Here is a 19,706-nt window from a genome sequence, read left to right as displayed (position 1 = left end):
CTCTTCTTTTACAACACACTGTAACGTTTGGGAAATGAGGAGACGCTGCTGTAGTTTAGAAAATGTAATGTTTTTTCTGTTCTTGTTTGATACAGGATTTTAGCTGCTCATCAGTTTTGTCATATTTTTCATTTTATGCTCCAAATGTTCTCAGTGGTGACCGGTCTGGACTGCAGGCAGGTCAGTTTAGCACCTGGACTCTTTTAATATGGAGCAGTGCTGCTGTAATACATGCAGAATATGGTTTTACATTGTCTTGCTGAAATAATCAAGACCCTCCCTGAAAAAGACGTCGTCTGGAAGGCAGCAGATGTTGTTAAAACATGTTTATATCATTCAGCTTTAATGGCGCCTTCACAGATGAGCACGTCACCCAGGCCATGAGCACTAATGCCCCCTAAACCATCATGAATACTGGCTTTAGAACTGGGCACTGATAACCAGCTGAGTGGTCTTCAGCCCGAAGGATACAGTGTCCATGATTTCCAAAAAGCATTTCAAATGTTGATCCGTCGGACCGCCAGACACTTTTCCACTTCCCCTCAGTCCATTTTAAATGAGCTCAGGCCCAGAGAAGGTGGCAGCGTTTCTGGATCCTGTTTATATTTGGGTTCTTCTTTGTGTTTTAGAGTTTAACAGCGTTTGTGGATGCAGTGATGAACTGTGTTCACAGACAGTGGTTTTCAGAAGTGTTTCTGAGCCCATGCAGTGATTTCCACTACAGAATCATGTCTGTTTTTAATGCAGTGCTGCCTGAGGGCCCAAAGATCACGGCCAGCAGATACTGGTGTTCAGCCTCGTCCCTCACAGACAGAGACTTCTCCAGATTCTTTTAATGATATGCTGCACCGTAGACGATGAAAAGCAGAGGTTCTTTGCCATTTTATGTTGATAAACATTCTTCTTGAGTTGTTGCTCTATTTGATGGTGCAGTCTTTTACAGAGTGGTGACCCCTCCTCCTCTTTACTAAGACTCCGCCTCTCTGAGATGCTTTTTTTTATACCCACTGACCTGTTACCAATCAACCACCAGGTGATTTTTCTGTATTACACAACTTTACCAGCCTGTTGAAGCCACCTTCCCAACTTTTTTGGAACATGTTATTGGCATCAAATTCAAATTCAGTATTTTCCAAAAACCAATAAAAATTCTCAGTTTCAACATTTGATATGTTGCCTTTGTACAATTTTCAATTAGATATAGGGTTTAAATGATTTGCACATCATTGCATTTTGTCTTTATTTACATTTTGCACAGCATCCCAACTTTTTAAAAAATTATATATATATAAAAAACGCCAGTTCTGTGAGCAAAAGCAGCTCGGAGAAAAAAATGGTGCTGCAAAAGTTAAATCTCAGTAGGTGAAAACTTCAGTTTAGTCAATGTATACAACTTTTCTCAAACTGAAATTGAAATATATTAATATAAGATCATTTAAGATCCTTTAATTTAATTTCTAGACACAGTTTAAGTCATTTTACCTCCTGAGATTGTTGTATACTATGTGAGGATAATTGCAGTTTCTTGAAAAATCCACATTATGTGTTGGAACAAGAAATTTCTCTGCAGAAAATAAATTTAAACAAGTGAAACATGTCTGGAAATGGTTTGATATTCCTTAATATTCATACACCAAATTCATAATGAGAAACTTGAAGCTCAGGTGCGCTCGACTCCACATTGTGACCACCTCTTACAACAGTGTCCCCTGTAAGCCTCGGGAATGCATTGCTCACTGCACAGCTGGGCCTCTAACACACGAACACCAGCTGCACTCTTAAAGGGCCCGTATCCTGCATTCGTTATGATTTTATTAGTCCATTTATAATATTTGTGTGTCTTTATGTACTAAAAATGGTCATGATTCATTTTACATTTTTTCAACCTCTCTTTAACCTTTAGAATTAAACAGGTTGTTTTTGTTACTGTACCTTTAAGACACATGAGCTCTAAAGAAGCTGTATTCTGATTGGCTGCCTTGTATTTTGACTCATTCAGAAAGCACTGAAAACAGCTGAAACACTCAAACATGCTTCGTCACATTCATCATAACAATCATATTTCATGAGCTCCATTCAGAAGCTGGGCGTCGTGTGAGGCTGTAGCTCTTCTCTCCAGTCTAATAGACGGTGACGTCATTTTAAACCCTTATAATAAAAGAAGCTGAACTCAGTTTGTTTTTCTACTGAAAGTCGAGCCGTTTTTCCCCAAATCTGGGCTCTAAACTATAAACAGACGGCGTCTCTTCAGTGATCTGCTCTGGAAACATCACTTTTAGAGAACAACACAAAGAGCGGCGCAGATTTTTGGCTTTCAGCAGTAAATTGTGAGCGTATAGTGAAATGTGGAGATCATAAAACACACGTTCTGTTAACCAGCCCACGACTGCCTCAGCTTACAGTTTACTTCTAGCAGTCGTGGACAGTAACTGATTATCTGAGTAAATGTAATTAGTTTCTGTACTTTAGTATTTTTGGTGTATCTGTACTGAAGTTTCTCCGTTACTGGGCGACTTTCTCCTTTCACTCCACTACATTTCAGAGTCTAATATCCGACTTTTTCCTCCTACATTTTGAGAAATCTGTCGTTCCTTTTGGTTTCTGTGTGTATAAAAACGTAACATGTCAAAACGAAAGAAGCGCAAAGCCAGAGCACCAATCAGGGCCCAGCGGTCACTTTGTTTAGAGCTGGTTTTGACCTGTTGGTCATACCGACCCAGTGCAGCACGCGGTTCAACGTCAGCTCAGCAGCGTAAAACTTTGGGAGAGTCTGTTCAACATAAATGATGAACTAACCTAACTTTGTGTAAATAGAGCTCAATATAGAAATATGTCCACATATGCAGTCGAGACTGACGCGGCTTTTTTCTGAATTTCTACAAACACCAGTTCATTTTATAGTAAATGAGTTTGGGCTGGTTTATGTTTATGAACAGACGCCTACAGATCAACATAGTAAAGGAGCTCATCTGTGATCCTGAGTTTAAAGCCAGTTTTTATTCAACTTAAACTTGGAACTAAGTTGTAAATAAATCTGAAACTGAAACTTTGCTTGTGTGTAAAAAGTGATTTCAGAGCCACTCGGTTCTCCCTGATGGAAACTGTTTACCTTCAGTGTTTTGTGCTTCTGATCATTTTAATAGACGTCAGCGTCACTAATTAATGACCTTCTATTAAAAGACTGGTTTACCAAGAGAGACGCTGGAGGACTTTCACCTGAAATGAGTTCATGAAGCCAGTCTGGTTATAAAAATGATAACAGGACATCAGAGCCAGAATTACTCTTTTAGTACTTTTACTTTATACTTAAGTACATTTGAAGGGAAATACTTTAGTACTTTTACTCCAGTGGAGGTCTAAAGGGAGGAACTTCTACTTTTACTGGAGTAATATTTACCTTGGGGGTCTCAACTTTAACTCAAGTACATGACTTGTGTATTTCGTCCACCTCTCCAGTTCTAGTTCATGTCCCACCTGCTTGAGAGACTGGAACTGTTTAACATAACCATGAGTAATGATTTAATGGTCTATATTAATAGTATAATGGTCTTTTTGGTCAGTTTATGTCCCTCTGAAGCATCTAATGTGGCTAATTTGCTACGTTGCTTGCTTGTTTTTTTTTTATTTCTGGAAAAAATCCAGATGATCTAATAATAAGTGCAGAACTGTCTCAAAATAAGAATTGTTAACTATCTCGACTAGATTTAAGATCATTTCACTTCACAAGATACCGTTTTTCTGCAGTGCACTGCCGTCTCTTAAAGATCAGAGCATGAACTTCGTCTCCTCTGCGGACCAGTTTCTGCTCCGCCAAGCTGAATGTTATGAATTTTCACTGTGACGCGACGCACATGCAGAACGGACTTAAACTTTCTGACAGGGAATGTAATCGGATACAGGCGTTTACATGGATATTATTCTTCTATTTAACTGATCATTTATGGGATCACCCACCTCTTTCAATCGGGTAGGAATTGTATTCTGAATGACCTCAACCAGACTAGACTATTCCGATTGAGGTGTTTACATGGACGTATTCTATTCCGATTGAGCAAGTAGTCGGATTATTAATGGATTATCAAGGCTGCATGTAAATTGTTTAGATTTGTGACTGCTTTATATAGTGTATATATAAATATATAGTGCTTTATATAGTACTTTATATGCTTTATGCTGCTTTATTAGACTTTTCTGAATTTGGGAAAAGTAGGGGTGCCATTTTATTTGGATACATTCTCTCCTATTTTATTGTAGGGAATAAAGGAAATAATTCTCTGTTGGGGCCTGACTCTAGACTGCTGTGTGCAATACACTCCTATAGGAAGTAATGTAGCCTTTCACACCGGTCATGCGTGTCACATGGCACGGCTGCAGTGATGCAAAAATGCCATTAGGAGGGAAAACTGATTAAAGCCAACAACAGCATGGTTTCATTTTCTCTTCATTGATTGTATTTGAATTAGTCGGCTCTCGTGAGATCAGAAACGATTCAAAACTGTTTTCGCAGCATTGTTTCCATAGATTGCATGGACTTGGTAGTGAACCGTACATTTTGACCAGGCCTGGATCCTCCAGTGGGTAAAATGGCCAAGTGACGAGGGGCCCGTGCCACTAGGGGGTCCCTGTGAGCAATTATGAGAAAATATAAACAGCTGTTTTGACCTGTTAAACATTACACAATCCTCCATTACCAGTTTTCAGGGTGTTGGCTGTGATCTAGTGTTTCTACTTTGAATTTGTATTCAATATAAAATGTTAGCCAGATTGAAAGAAATGATTTGATTCATGCCATCAGAGGTAAGATATAAATGAAAAACACCTGCTGCGGCAGTATGCTTTAGCCTGGGATGCTGCATGGTTTGGGTTTTAAGCTGCTTGTTTATGACGTTTTCTACATTTCAGCTTTCTATTTTTTATTTGTCATCTTCACTGGGGTAAATATGTTGATTTAAAGAGTGGATGCATGATTTATAGGGGATTGTTGTGTTGGTTGTTGGGTTTATGTTAACCACAACGGGGAAATTTCACCTTCGCATTTAACCCATCCATGCAGTGAAACACCACATACACACTAGTGAAGACACACACTAGGGGGCAGTGAGCACACTTGTCAAAAGCGGTGGGCAGCCCTATCCACGGCGCCCGGGGAGCAGTTGGGGGTTAGGTGTCTTGCTCAAGGACACCTCAGTCACATACTGTCATCTCTGGGGCTCAAACCAGTGACCTTCTGGTTACAGGGCCGGTTCCTTACCTTCCAGCCCACAACTGCCCTACTGGGTATTTATATCATTTTCAGTTACAACCCTGTTTCCAAAAAAGTTGGGATGTTGTCAAGATAAATAAAAACAGAACACAATGATATGCAAATCATTTTAAAACTATATTTCATTAAAAATAGTACAAAGACAGCACATCAAATGCGGAAACTGGGTATTTTATGGTATTTTTTTAATATATGCCCATTTTGAATGTGATGGTAGAAGCACATTTTAAATAAAGTTGGGACAGGGAGAAAAAAGGCTGGTAAATTTGTGTAATACAAAAAAAAAAAAAAACACCTGGTGGGTAATTGGCAGCAGGTCAGTAACAAGATTGGATATAAAAAGCATCCCGGTCTGTGAAAACAAATGTAAGTTAAAACTCTTACCATGTGGAGAAGAAACCACATATAAACAGGATCCAGAAACGCTGCCGCCTTCTCTGGGCCAGAGCTCATTTAAAATGGACTGAGGGAAGTGGAAAAGTGTCCTGCGGTCCGACGAATTAACATCTGAAATTCTTTTTGGAAATCATGGACACTGTGTCCTCTGGGCTAAAGATCACTGCTAAATCTGGCTAAAGATCACTGGGCTAAAGACCTGCTGCCGTCCAGACGACGTCTTTTTCAGGGAAGGCTTTGATTATTTCAGCAGGACGATGTCAAACCACATTCTGCATTTGTTACAGCAGCACTGCTCCGTATTAAAAAGTCCAGGTGCTAAACTGACCTGCCTGCAGTCCAGATCTGTTACCCACTGATATCATTTTGTGCAACCTGTATCAAACAAAAATGGGAAAACATTTGACTTTCAAAACTACAGCAGCGTCTCCTCAGTTCCCAAACGCTTACAGAGTGCTGTTAAAGAAGAGATGATAAAACAGCGGTAAACAGGCCCTGTCCCAAGTTTTTTGGAATGTGTTGCTGGCATCAAATTCAAACTGGGCATATATTTTTCAAAACCAACAAAATGTCAGTGTTTCAATATTTGATATACTGTCTTTGGACTATTTTCTATTAAATATAGGGTTTACATGATTTGCACATCATTATATTCTATATTATTTACATTTCGCATATTGTCCCAATTTGTTTGGAAATGGGGTTGTAGTAACACATATATAACTTGCCACACAACACATCATAGTCCAGTGCGAGATCGAAACTAAGGCTTTTCCGTCTACTCAAGCTTTAGCAGAGCTCAGTAACGCTGAGATTAATAACTGATCACATTGATTTATCAGTCTACTCAGGCTTTAGCAGAGCTCAGTAACGCTGAGATTAATAACTGATCACATTGATTTATCAGTCTACTCAGGCTTTAGCAGAGCTCAGTAACGCTGAGATTAATAACTGATCACATTGATTTATCAGTCTACTCAGACTTTAGCAGAGCTCAGTAACGCTGAGATTAATAACCGATCACATTGATTTATCAGTCTACTCAGGCTTTAGCAGAGCTCAGTAACGCTGAGATTAATAACTGGTCACATTGATTTATCAGTCTACTCAGACTTTAGCAGAGCTCAGTAACGCTGAGATTAATAACCGATCACATTGATTTATCAGTCTACTCAGACTTTAGCAGAGCTCAGTAACACTGAGATTAATAACTGATCACATTGATTTATCAGTCTACTCAGACTTTAGCAGAGCTCAGTAACGCTGAGATTAATAACCGATCACATTGATTTATCAGTCTACTCAGGCTTTAGCAGAGCTCAGTAACGCTGAGATTAATAACCGATCACATTGATTTATCAGTCTACTCAGGCTTTAGCAGAGCTCAGTAACACTGAGATTAATAACTGATCACATTGATTTATCAGTCTACTCAGGCTTTAGCAGAGCTCAGTAACACTGAGATTAATAACCGATCACATTGATTTATCAGTCTACTCAGGCTTTAGCAGAGCTCAGTAACACTGAGATTAATAACTGATCACATTGATTTATCATACTCAGGCTTTAGCAGAGCTCAGTAACGCTGAGATTAATAACTGATCACATTGATTTATCAGTCTACTCAGGCTTTAGCAGAGCTCAGTAACACTGAGATTAATAACTGATCACATTGATTTATCAGTCTACTCAGACTTTAGCAGAGCTCAGTAACGCTGAGATTAATAACCGATCGCATTGATTTATCAGTCTACTCAGGCTTTAGCAGAGCTCAGTAACGCTGAGATTAATAACCGATCACAATGATTTATCAGTCTACTCAGGCTTTAGCAGAGCTCAGTAACGCTGAGATTAATAACTGATCACATTGATTTATCAGTCTACTCAGGCTTTAGCAGAGCTCAGTAACGCTGAGATTAATAACTGATCACATTGATTTATCAGTCTACTCAGGCTTTAGCAGAGCTCAGTAACGCTGAGATTAATAACCGATCACATTGATTTATCAGTCTACTCAGGCTTTAGCAGAGCTCAGTAACACTGAGATTAATAACTGATCACATTGATTTATCAGTCTACTCAGGCTTTAGCAGAGCTCAGTAACACTGAGATTAATAACCGATCACATTGATTTATCAGTCTACTCAGACTTTAGCAGAGCTCAGTAACGCTGAGATTAATAACTGATCACATTGATTTATCAGTCTACTCAGGCTTTAGCAGAGCTCAGTAACACTGAGATTAATAACTGATCACATTGATTTATCAGTCTACTCAGGCTTTAGCAGAGCTCAGTAACACTGAGATTAATAACCGATCACATTGATTTATCAGTCTACTCAGACTTTAGCAGAGCTCAGTAACGCTGAGATTAATAACCGATCACATTGATTTATCAGTCTACTCAGACTTTAGCAGAGCTCAGTAACGCTGAGATTAATAACTGATCACATTGATTTATCATACTCAGGATTTAGCAGAGCTCAGTAACGCTGAGATTAATAACCGATCGCATTGATTTATCAGTCTACTCAGACTTTAGCAGAGCTCAGTAACACTGAGATTAATAACCGATCACATTGATTTATCAGTCTACTCAGGCTTTAGCAGAGCTCAGTAACACTGAGATTAATAACCGATCACATTGATTTATCAGTCTACTCAGGCTTTAGCAGAGCTCAGTAACGCTGAGATTAATAACCGATCACATTGATTTATCAGTCTACTCAGGCTTTAGCAGAGCTCAGTAACACTGAGATTAATAACTGATCACATTGATTTATCAGTCTACTCAGGCTTTAGCAGAGCTCAGTAACACTGAGATTAATAACTGATCACATTGATTTATCATTCTACTCAGGCTTTAGCAGAGCTCAGTGACATTAATAACAGTTTTCAATGATGTGTGACAGTGAATGAATGAGTGAATCCACTCTCGCCTTCTGATTTACTCTGTTTCTCCTTTTATTGTAAAAACAATAGTATTAATACTTCCACTTAAAGGCCTCCACTACTCTGGCCTACAAGCACTGCGGGGTGTAAGACAGTAATGACGTTGACCTGGGCGCCATCAGAGTGGAGGGAAACACACTGGTGCGTTAAATCCGCAGTGTTTTCATTCCTCAGGCTGGGAGTCACTCCTGGTGCCTGTTACAACTTCACTGTGGTGCAGAAAAATCTCCCCTCCAAAACCGCAGCCCCATGTGTTCTGAGTTAGAGCGCTGTTTTGTTCTCATTTACAATATCTCTCTCTCTCTCTCTCTCTCTCTCTCTCTCTCTCTCTCTCTCTCTCTCTCTATCCCTATCTCTCTCTCTCCCCCTCCCCCTCCTTTTTTTCTCTCTCTCTCCCCCTCTCTCTGTCCATCTCTCTCATCCTCTCTCTCTCCCCCTCCCCCCTCTCTCCTCTCTCTCTCTCTCTCTCATCCTCTCTCTCTCTCTCTCTCTCTCTCTCTCTCTCTCTCTCAGTTCACTTCAGTTCAGAAAAGCCTTATTAGCGTGACTGTGAGGAGAACAGTATTGCCAAAGCTTTATAACAGTAGTAATAACAATGAACATAACATGAACTACAACAATAATAACCACATTAATGACTGTAGTTATACTAAATAGCAAAGTAATCATATATTAAGTTTTGACATAAATATGTTCTCTCTTTTTCTCCGCTCTCTACCTTTCTCTCTCTCTTCCTCTGTCCTCTCTGTACCTTCTCTCTCTCTTTTCCCTGTCCTCTCTCTACCTTCTCTCTCTCTTTTCCCTGTCCTCTCTCTATCTTTCTCTCTCTCTCTTCCTCTGTCCTCTCTCTAACTTTCTCTCTTTTCCCTGTCCTCTACCTTTCTCTCTCTTTTCCTGTTATCTCTCTCTCTCTCTCTCTCTCTCTCTCTCTCTCTCCCCCTCTCTCTGTCTCTGTCTCTCTCTCTCCCTCTCTCTGTCTCTGTCTCTCTCTCTCTCTCTCTCTCTCCCTCTCCCTCTCTCTCTCTCTCTCTCTCTCTCTCTCTCTCTCTCTCTCTCTCTCTCTCCCCCTCTCTCTGTCTCTGTCTCTCTCTCTCCCTCTCTCTGTCTCTGTCTCTCTCTCTCTCTCTCCCTCTCTCTGTCTCTCTCTCTCCCTCTCTCTGTCTCTCTGTCTCTGTCTCTCTCTCTCTCTCTCCCTCTCCCTCTCTCGCTGTCTCTCTCTCCCTCTCCCTCTCTCTCTCTCTCTCTCTCTCTCTCTCTGTCTCTCTCTCTCTCTCTCTCTCCCTCTCTCTCTGTCTCTCTCTCTCTCTCTCTCTCTCTCTCTCCCTCTCCCTCTCTCGCTGTCTCTCTCTCCCTCTCTCTCTCTCTCTCTCTCTCTCTCTCTCTCTCTCTCTCTCTCTCCCTCTCTCTCTCTCTCTCTCTCTCTCTCTCTCTCTCCCTCTCCCTCTCTCTCTGTCTCTGTCTCTCTCTCTCCCTCTCTCTGTCTCTGTCTCTCTCTCTCTCTCTCTCTCTCTCCCTCTCCCTCTCTCTCTGTCTCTCTCTCTCTCTCTCTCTCTCTCTCTCTCTCTCTCTCTCCCCCTCTCTCTGTCTCTGTCTCTCTCTCTCCCTCTCTCTGTCTCTGTCTCTCTCTCTCTCTCTCTCTCTCCCTCTCTCTCTGTCTCTCTCTCTCTCTCTCCCTCTCCCTCTCTCGCTGTCTCTCTCTCCCTCTCTCTCTCTCTCTCTCTCTCTCTCTCTCTCTGTCTCTCTCTCTCTCTCTCCCTCTCTCTCTCCCTCTCCCTCTCCCTCTCTCTCTCTCTCTCTCTCTCTCTCTCTCTCTCTCTCTTGAGCTCCGTTTAATCGCGATGAAAAGCCTTTTTTTCCACCGCGGATCATTTGAGGACTCGGTTGCCATTGACTACCCGCTGTCAATAGTGGCCAGTGACGTCACCACCGGGGGGATTTTCCGCCCAAAGAAAAAGGCGTTGTTACGGCTTTGATGCACGCGAGGTGGTTCACGCCCCACTCATCCCAGCGATCAGCCAATTACCGCTGCGGTGCGTCACTGATTGGAGGGGGAGAGCGACGAAGCCCCGCCCACCTCTCCCCCAGGCTTAAAACCAGTGGCTCGCAGCGTGGGCGGAATCCCCCCCCCTCCCTTTTCCTGGCCAGTTTATCAGCTTGTCGCACGCGGGCTGGACACGGGTCCCTGTTGAACGGGACATTCACGAGCGCCCCGCCCACCGCGCTCGTGAATAGTCGCTTGCCGAAGGTTCGTCTCCACGGAAAATGTGTCGGTCTGCGCGCGGTGTCTCCTCCACGCCCCTCCGGCCCGACCGCGGCTCTGCTGGCAGACGGATCTGGCGCTGAAGAGCCTCCCGGAGGCCAGAGCGGTGCTCCCTGCTCTCCACTGACCCCCTTCAGCAGAAACACAGCGGCTTTGATTCAGGGACTCTTCTGTAAGGGCGGTGGTTCTGTTTCAGTGGTTCTTTGCTTGGTGAGATGGTTCTACAGGCTGATGGAGAGTGTATAGTGTAGCACCACATAGGCTCCTTCTGTTGTTACAAGCTTGACATTGTAACAATAGTAGAACCTTTTTTGGTGCTATGTGGAACCATTTTCCAAAAAAAAAATCTACGTAGAACCACATAGAGCACGTTCTCCGTCAATCTGAGATATTTTTTTTTCTATGTAGACCTCGTTCTAAAGTACATGAGGTCCACTCTTAAAAAGGTGTTTCTTCAAGGCTTCTTTAGTAAATGGAATGGTTCTTTTTAGAACCATGAGTTCTGTATGGAACATTTGAATGCTTAAATGGTTCTGTGCATGGTGAGATGGTTCTACAGATTGATGGAGAGTGTATAGTGTAGCACTAAATAGGGTTCTTCTGTTGTTACAAGCTTGACATAACAATAGTAGAACCTTTGTTGGTGCTATATAGAACCAATTCAAATCAAAAACTATCTACGGAGATAGAACTCATGGTTCTAAAGTACATGAAGTTCACTCTTATAAAAGATGGTTCTTTAAAGGCTCTTTGGTAAAAGGAATGCTCTATTTAGAACCATGAGTATGCTAAATGGTTCTTTGTGTGGGGAAATGGTTCTTTGATTGATGGAGAATGTGTATGTAGCACCAGAAAGGGTTCTTCTGTTGTTACAAGCTTGTCATCGTAACGATAGCAGAACGTTTGATGCCATATAGAACCATTTTCAGAACACTTTTATGTAGAACCACATACAACACATTATTAATCTGAAGAACCGTTTCACAGAACCATTTAAGCATGCAAATGGTTCTATATAGAACTCTTGGTTCTAAAGTACATGAAGTTCACTCTCATAAAAGATGGTTCTTTAAAGGCTCTCTGGTAAAGGAATGCTCTGTTTAGAACCATGAGTTCTGTGTGGAACCATTTGCATTCTTAATTGGTTCTACAGATTGATGGAGAACGTGTTGTATATGGTTCTATATAGACTCCAACACACCACCACCACCTCAGTGTTACTGCAGTGCTGAGAATGACCCACCACCCAAACAGTACCTGCTCTGTGAGGGTCCATGGGGGTCCTGACCACTGAAGAACAGGGTAACAGAGTATCAGAGAAACAGATGGACTACAGTCTGTAACTGTAGAACTACAGAGTGCAGCTATACGGTCAGTGGAGCTGATAAAGTGGACAGTGAGCGTAGAAACGAGGAGGTGGTCAGGATGTTCTGCCTGACCGGTGTACATCTGGACAATGTTGGTGTTAACGTCCTGCTGTGTTGTTATGATTAATAATTGCGTCATGCTTTGGCAGATTTGTGCTTTATATGAGGAAAAGGAAAGAACAGGTCATTCAAATGTATTCTAATGTCTGAATGACGCCCATGTCATTTGAGCTTAAACCCATTGCTCGTAATTATATTATTATTATTAATATTATTATCTCTATTGTCAGAAGAAAACCTCGTATCTGCATTAATTAATTAATTAATTAATTAAGTATTAAGAGACCCTTGTTAGTCCCACATTTTTAGGGGGAGTTTCACCTCCACATTTAACCCATCCGTGAAGGGAAACACCACATACACACTACTGAGCACACACACACACACTAGGGGGCAGTGAACACACTTGCCCGGAGCGGTGGGCAGCCCAATCCGCAGCGCCCGGGGAGCAGTTGGGGGTTAGGCGTCTTGCTCAAGGACACCTCAGTCATGTGCTGTCGGCTCTGGGGATCGAACCGGCGACCTTCCGGTCACGAGGCTGGTTCCCTGACCTCCAGCCCACGACTATCGTTTCTCAGTTTTTGACACAGGCTGAAAACGCCTGGTTCCCTTTACATTGTGTGCGAACCTCATGATGAATGGACTAAAAGAAACGGCCCAGAATGGCTTGGGAAGACGTTCGGTTCCATTGACTTCCATTTAAAGTAAAGTAGGTTTTTTCCTTCTCCTGTAAAGTTGCTCGTTTGGAGACACGAGGTTTCCTCTGACAACAGCGTTGTGCTTATTGCACTTCATATAGCGTCATATCAAAATATCTACCTTGAACTACAGTCCCTGAATCCTGTCTTATTTAGTGGGACGAGTCGTAATCAAGGCAAGTTGCTTCAGGCACGATGAAGGTGCGCTGAGGTGTGGGCACATTGGCATGCTGGTCAGCCATATGTCAACGTTCTTTTGCGGCAACAGGTTGGAAACGTTCAGTGGTGCGAGAAAAGGGGAAGTGGAGAACAAAAGAAGAGAGAAACTGCATTTTTAATGCCTCACCAAAGGACTTGCCGGAATGATTTGCATGTAAACGTTGTTGGTGTTTGCCTATTGCTATTCATCTGGCTATTACTGGTTATGACGTGATTCTTCGGCAGTGTTAAACTTCACGAACACTCGTGGACAAAGGAAAAGCTCATTTAATCTGCACTACAGTCCCCGAATCTTTTTCTCAGGATGTTCTTGTCATGGAAAGAGTCGTAATCGAGACAGAACGAGGTGGTGCGATGAGGTGTTGGCGTGTTAGAACCTGCCAACAGGGCCAAGGTTGGAAATGGTCCCTCATGTGAGGAGAAAGGCAACATTATAATCTCTTTGTTGTTGCTGCAATTAATTTTGCTATTGGGTCGTTTAACAGAATCGTCCACTGTCTGTCCATAGGTGTCACTGGTGTCACTGATCCTCATCGGTGTTACTCATAATAACGGAAACCCCAGAGACGTTTTTAATGATCGATGCATTTTACAGAACATCAAACCACACGCTGTCCATCAGGGAACGTCCACTAAAATATGGAATTTAATCCATTTGTGTTTTTATTTTTCACAGTGACCTCAGAATAAAGTCGGTCACACCAGTGACGTCAGCTAGAAGCTTCGTATGAGATCATGAGCTGAATGAGAAGATCTCTGAGGACTGAGAGACACAGTGGACTCACCATGAGCTTTTCTCCATAGATCCTCAGAAAACAGGTCAAAGGAGGTCGAGCGACGTCATCGGTGTGACTCTTATTTCCGAATAAGAGACTTTTTGTTACGCGGTAACACCAGTGACACGACTCCTGGGGGACTTTCATTATATACTTTATAATAGTGTTTATTTTTGGTGTTTATTTTTTTTCTTTTTCGTTTAAATCCTAAATCCCATAGTCATCTAGAGATTATTGCAGTTAAAATAGCAGAAAAACACGTTTCTTACCTCAAAATATCACCTCACCCTTCACACACGACTGTGATGACCAGCTCTTTTGAGGTGATTTGAATTCTGTACGATTGATTTAAAAACTAATATTGCTAAAGTGAAACTCAAGAAGGTGTAATTGTTAAAATGACGTATCGCTTTATTATAAAATATAAATTAACACGTTTATCAAGTGTAATATATCTGTAAATGCTAGGGACGCAAAACTGGACGTTTCTGTAGAATAGCAGGATGAGAGTCGGTTTATGAGGTCTCTGGCCACTTCCTATTTCCCCTGTTATATTAAAAGCATGACCGCAAGCCGAACAGCAGAGGGCGCCCACGAGCGAGTCCTTGATGAATGGGAGTGAATGGAGCTCAACGGCTAAAAACGAAGATTTAAAATGGGTGAGTTTCATTAATACAGCAGAGAAATCTCACCGATATGGTTCATTTATTTCTACAGTAAACGGGTTTCGGGCAGCAGGAGGCGGGCTTTACTGCTAGAGCGGGACGATTGACAGGCGAGCGGAGCAGCTCATTGGCTGTTCGCGCTCTCTGTCGTCATGAACGTACATGAGGCGCCGCTTTAATCTCCTATAGCTCGAGTTTAAAAGCTCTTAAATAAAAAACAGCGGTGCTAAAATGTTTTATACTGTCCTCTGTTTGGGACGCGGCCGCACTCTTTCACATTAAAACTGTCTCAGTGTTTATAAACTCTGATTTATTCCCATTATGACCCATTCATCTTGGACTCGCTCTTGAGCGCCCCCTAGTGTTTGAGGAAGCCGGAAGACGTTGCAGGGCGAGAGTTCTCTGGTGAAAGTGCGCTGAGGTGTTAGCACAGATATACATACCGAGTTGCCGTGCGGTCTGTTGTTCCCTCTGTGAGGCGACACGTCTGTGCATCCGCCATGTTGGAGAGGTCAAGATCCGCTTGTGAACAAACTGACTTGGGTTGAGAGACGAAGAGTCTCAGGATTAAATCAGCCACGACTTCCTCACTACTCAACCGAGTTTCACCTGATCTGTTTCGTTATAATCTAATCTGCAAATAGAGACACGATCAGCAAATCCATCAGCGTGTCGCTTCTGATCTTTATACACAGAAGGACGAAGCTAAAGTTGGCTTCCTATTCGGCAGCTGCTGCTTCGAGTTTTCCCTTTCCATCACTTTCTGGTGCCTGAAGGTGGAACGGGAAAATTAGAACAAGAAACTGGCTGATGCACCATTTAAGGTGGAACGGGAAAATTAGAACAAGAAACTGGCTGATGCACCATTTAAGGTGGAACGGGAAAATTAGAACAAGAAACTGGCTGATACACCATTTAAGGTGGAACGGGAAAATTAGAACAAGAAACTGGCTGATGCACCATTTAAGGTGGAACGGGAAAATTAGAACAAGAAACTGGCTGATGCACCATTTAAGGTGGAACGGGAAAATTAGAACAAGAAACTGGCTGATACACCATTTAAGGTGGAACGGGAAAATTAGAACAAGAAACTGGCTGATGCACCATTTAAGGTGGAACGGGAAAATTAGAACAAGAAACTGGCTGATGCACCATTTAAGGTGGAACGGGAAAATTAGAACAAGAAACTGGCTGATGCACCATTTAAAGTGGAACGGGAAAATTAGAACAAGAAACTGGCTGATGCACCATTTAAGGTGGAACGGGAAAATTAGAACAAGAAACTGGCTGATGCACCATTTAAGGTGGAACGGGAAAATTAGAACAAGAAACTGGCTGATGCACCATTTAAGGTGGAACGGGAAAATTAGAACAAGAAACTGGCTGATGCACCATTTAAAGTGGAACGGGAAAATTAGAACAAGAAACTGGCTGATGCACCATTTAAGGTGGAACGGGAAAATTAGAACAAGAAACTGGCTGATGCACCATTTAAAGTGGAACGGGAAAATTAGAACAAGAAACTGGCTGATGCACCATTTAAGGTGGAACGGGAAAATTAGAACAAGAAATTGGCTGATGCGTCATTTAAAGTGGAACGGGAAAATTCGAACAAGAAACTGGCTGATGCGTCATTTAAAGTGGAACGGGAAAATTAGAACAAGAAACTGGCTGATGCGTCATTTAAGGTGGAACGGGAAAATTCAAACAAGAAACTGGCTGATGCGTCATTTAAAGTGGAACGGGAAAATTCAAACAAGAAACTGGCTGATGCGTCATTTAAAGTGGAACGGGAAAATTCAAACAAGAAACTGGCTGATGCGTCATTTAAGGTGGAACGGGAAAGCTGGCAAATAAGAAGGTGACTTCAGGTTCATGTAAGAAGGTTCTAATGTTAATCTTATATGAACATCTACAAAGATTAAGGAATGCTATAACTTACCCAGCTACAAAGCTTTAACCATCACTGTAAATAAATATCTACTACATGAAGTTAAGACCCCCTGAATAGACGATTAAATGAAATAAGCTTCATATAAAACCAGAGGAAGAACAATCACATCAACAGGTTCTCTGGGCCTCATTGACCACACGGCCACATCTACACATAAACATCACACAGACATGAGCGTGGGTCACCGCGTTCCCTCAGTTATATAATCCTGTCCCTCTTTCTGAGAGCGATATTCCTGAAATAGTGGAATTTTGGACAGTATCTTTCTTAAACTGCTGCTCTGAAATGGTCCTGAATGCAGTGATGTTGCACTCAACGCGGCATCTGGGTATGTATATCTATGGGTGTTCGTAACGAAGGATAACGTGCGTTACATTTCTATTGTTGTTGCTGTTTTTGTTGCTGCTATTAATTTTGTTATTACTGCTGTTGTTATTATGCTTTAGCAGCACTGAACTTCCTATAACCACAGTCATGCCAATAAAGCACCACACTGTAAAATGATGGTTCTTCAAGTGTTCTTTCGTAAAGAAAATGGTTCTATTTACAACCATGAGTAATATAGAACCATTTGCATGTGCTGGTCAGCTTAAGTTAGCGCAGCATGTTAGGAAGGAAACAAAAGGAAGGAAAATGTATGTAGAATAAATACGTCTACACTCTTAAACAAGATGGTTCTTCAAGGGTTCTGTAGTAAAGAAAATTGTTCTATATAGCACCCTGAACACTCAGAGAACACATTCTCCATCAGTTTGAAGGGTGCTTTTACAATGCACGGAACTCTTTAATCATGAAAATGTTTGTTCATGGTTCTATATAGAATCATTTTCTTAACTAAGAACCCCTGAAGAACCATTTCATCTTCTTAAAGTGTGCAGATAAAATTTGTTTTTAATTTGTGGCTGAAGCACATATTGGCCTGAACTGTAGTTCCTTTGTTTTGTTGTTGTCATTGTTATCATTACTGTTGTCATTGTTGTGGTTGTTATTGTTATCAGTACTGTTGTCATTGTTGTTGTCATTGTTGCTGTTGTTGTCAATGTTGTGGTTGTCATTGTCATTGTTGTTGCTGTTGTCATTGTTGTTGTTGCTGTTATTATTATGGTTGTTGTCATTGTTGTGGTTGTCATTGAAATTGTTGTTGCTGTTGTAATTGTTGTTGTTATTATTGTTATCATTACTGTTGTCATTGTTGTGGTTGTTGTTTTCATTGTTGTGGTTGTTGTCATTGTTGTGGTTTCTGTTGTCATTTTGTCACTGTTGCTGTTGTTGTCATTGGTGCAGTTGTTGTCATTGTTGACATTGTTGTAATTGTTGTTGCTGTTGTTGTCATTGTTGTGGTTGTTGCCATTGTTGCCATTGTTGTTGTCATTGTTGTGGGTCTTGTCATTGTTGTTGCTGTTGTCCTTGTTGTTGTTGACAATATTATCATTACTGTTGTCATTTTGTCATGGTTGCTGTTGCTGTCATCATTGTGGTTGTTGTCATTGTTGTGTTTGTTGTCGTTGTTGTAATTGTTGTGGTTGTTGTCGTTCTTGCTGTTGTCATTGTTGTTGTTGTTGACATTGTTATCACTGTTGTCATTGTTGTAATTGCTGTTTTCATTGTTGCTGTCATTGTTGTTGTTTACAAATAACAAATACAAACATACACACATAGTTACAAGCAAATAAACATATAAACATACATACAAACATACCAACATACATGCATGCATACGTACATACATACACACACATACATACAACCCCAATTCCAGTGAAGTTGGGACGTTGTGTAAAACATAAATAAAAACAGAATACGATGATTTACAAATTTCAACCTATATTCACTACAACATTTCAACCTGAACACACTACAAAGACGAGATATTTAATGTTCAAACAGATAAACTTTATTGTTTTTTGCAAATATTCACTCATTTTGAATTTGATGCCTGCAACAAAGTTGGGACAGGGGCAACAAAAGACTGGGAATGTTGAGGAATGCTCAAAAATCACCTGTTTGGAACATTCCACAGGTGAACAGGTTAATTGGAAACAGGTGAGTGTCATGATTGGGTATAAAGAGAGCATCCCTGAAAGGCTCAGTCGTTCACAAGCGAGGACGGGCGAGGTTCACCACTTAGTGAACAACTGCGTGAGCAAATAGTCCAACAGTTTAAGAACAACGTTTCTCAATGTGCAACTGCAAGGAATTTAGGGATTTCATCATCTACAGTCCATAATATCATCAAAAGATTCAGAGAATCTGGAGAAATCTCTGCAGGTAAGCGGCGAGGCAGAAAACCAACACTGAATGCCCGTGACCTTCGACCCCTCAGGCGGCACTGCATTAAAATCCCACATCATTCTGTAACGGATATTCCCACATGGGCTCAGGAACACTTCGGAAAACCACTGTCAGTGAACTCAGTTCGTCGCTCCACCTACAAGTGCAAGTTAAAACTCTGCCATGCAAAGCGAAGCCACATATCAACACCACCCAGAAACGCCGCCGGCTTCTCTGGGCCGAGCTCATCTGAGATGGACTGACACAGAGTGGAAAAGTGTCCTGTGGTCTGACGCGTCCACGTTTCACACTGTTTCTGGAAATCATGGACGTCGTGTCCTCCGGTCCAAAGAGGAAAAGGACTGTCCGGATTGTTTTCAGCTCAAAGTTCAAAAGCCAGCATCTCTGATGGTGGGGGGGGGGGGGATGTTAGTGCCCATGGCAGGGGTAACCTGCACATCTGTGAAGGCCCCATTAATGCTGAAAGGTCCATACAGGTTTTGGAGCAACATCTGCTGCCATCCAAGCAGCGTCTTTTTCAGGGACGTCCTGCTTATTTCAGCAAGACGATGCCAAGCCACATTCTGCACGTGTTACAACAGCGTGGCTTCGTAGTAAAAGAGTGCGGGTACTAGACTGACCTGCCTGCAGTCCAGACCGTCTCCCATTGAAAATGTGTGGCGCATTATGAAGCTCAAAATACGACAGCGGAGACCCCGGACTGCTGAGCAGCTGAAGCTGTACATCAAGCAGGAATGGGAAAGAATTCCACCTACAAAGCTTCAACAATCAGTGTCCTCAGTTCCCAAACGCTTATTGAGTGTT

Source organism: Pygocentrus nattereri, chromosome 1 (assembly GCF_015220715.1).
Source record: "Pygocentrus nattereri isolate fPygNat1 chromosome 1, fPygNat1.pri, whole genome shotgun sequence".
Lineage (NCBI taxonomy): Eukaryota > Metazoa > Chordata > Actinopteri > Characiformes > Serrasalmidae > Pygocentrus > Pygocentrus nattereri.
Note: the sequence above shows the minus strand (reverse complement) of the source record.